Source organism: Nicotiana attenuata, unplaced genomic scaffold (assembly GCF_001879085.1).
Source record: "Nicotiana attenuata strain UT unplaced genomic scaffold, NIATTr2, whole genome shotgun sequence".
NCBI classification, from domain to species: domain Eukaryota; kingdom Viridiplantae; phylum Streptophyta; class Magnoliopsida; order Solanales; family Solanaceae; genus Nicotiana; species Nicotiana attenuata.
In genome coordinates, this window is record NW_017671571.1 from 44,628 (window position 1) to 46,603 (window position 1,976).

Below are 1,976 nucleotides of genomic sequence, written 5' to 3' on the forward strand. Positions count from 1 at the left end.
TGGGACAGAATTTTGAGAAGGACCCTCAAAATTCTGGAAAGGGAGGTTGCAATGTCTTGAACCGCGTCGCAGTCGTCGGTTCATCTAAAAGAAAATCATTTTAAAATTGTGTGGTTACATCATATTCTTTACTAAATCATGCATAGCTACTATCAGAATTGCTTTGTTTAGCGATGCTATCCCAATGAAAGCAAGAGCCGAATAGGACAAGCGAAGTCCACGGGAGGACGAACTAACCTTCCCCCTTGACAAAACTCACAAATTTCATTGAATGCAGGCACCCCAAGACATAAGATCATCAGATACGATTACATACTCATACTTTTGCAGGAATATAACTCTCAGAATCATCACTTACTTACAAGCGCTATCCGCACATGACATCCACAGCAACCACAACGACACAATCAGCTATCAGCTATCATCTATCAGCTAAGAGCTTTCGTTACTATTCACCTTTTACCTATGCATTGCATAAGGCTACCTTTTTGCCTTCCGAGACTAAGCTCTGTCTCCATCTGCATTTTCTGCATTGCATAAGGCTACTATTCTGCCTTCCGAGACTAAGCATTGTCTCCATCTGCATTCTTCTGCATTGCATAAGGCTACCATTCTGCCTTCCGAGGTTAAGCTCTACCTCCATCCGCATGGCTGAAATATCGCCACCTTCATCTACATCCTGCATCGGCTGAAATATCGCCACTTTATTTAAATCCTGCATCGGTTGAAATATCGCCACTTTTATTTAAATCATGCATCGGCTGAAATATCGCCACTTTTATTTACATCCGCTGGCTGAAATATTGCCACTTTTATTTAAATCTTGCATGGCTGAAAGATCGCCAACCTTTATTTAAATCTTGCATGGCTGAAAGATCGCCAACCTTTATTTAAGCCTTGCATGGCTGAAAGATCACCAACCTTTATTTAAATCTTGCATGGATGAAAGATCGCCAACCTTTATTTAAACCTTGCATGGCTGAAAGATCACCAACCTTTATTTAAATCTTGCATGGCTGAAAGATCGCCAACCTTTATTTAATTCTTGCATCAGCTGAAGGATTGCCAAATCCTGCATTTCATGGGCTGAAAGATCGCCAAATTGTCCAAAGGCGTCATTGTTCAGAGGCACCATTTTCATAGCCCAAGAACGCCATGCCATGGCCTGAGGACCCCTTCTTTATCTTTTGCATATCATTATTCAAAGGCATCATGGTTCGGAGGCACCATTCTCATAGCCCGAGAACATCATTTCATAGCCTGCGAATCCTCTATTATACGCTTCATGGCCCAGGATGTCATGGTCTGAGGACGTCATCCTACCCGTCCGAAAACATCATTCATGGTCCAACGGGAACTTGCATCATGTTTAAATTTATGCCCAATATATGCGTGTATTGCTTATCTGCAGGTAAACCGGCTAGCAACGGCCGCCTCAACAGGAGCGATCCCGCTCCAGTTCCCGCAGCCCGATTTAATCTTAGCCATCCGTCCCAACCTAAATATTGCGTCCGTTCTTGAAAGATCTCCATCGGCAATAGTCCGCCAATGGATCCCGAACTACATATGACCTGATTCTTGTAAGACCAGGGATATATAGGCAGCTCGGGAACCAGAGCACGGTCAATCTCTTCAAAACCATTTCGTTCGGTCAAAATTGGCCATCATATCTTTACCCGACAACTCTTTCATCCTTCCCGGGTAAAGAGGGGCAGTTGTTGATACCCAATTATTCCCGTATATTTTTTATATGCAAAATACTTTCGAGATAGCATATGTATGCATATACAAGTATGCCCAAGTGTTTTAGTATTTCTCCTAATTTTTAAAGGATTTTTTTGCCCATTTTAGCAGTACAAAACAATAATATTCCCAATTTTTTGGTGAATAACTTATTTATTCTCATATTTATACCAAATGTAGCTGGGGTATTTTTTATACATTTTTACAATTTATTTGGTATTTTAAAAGCCAAA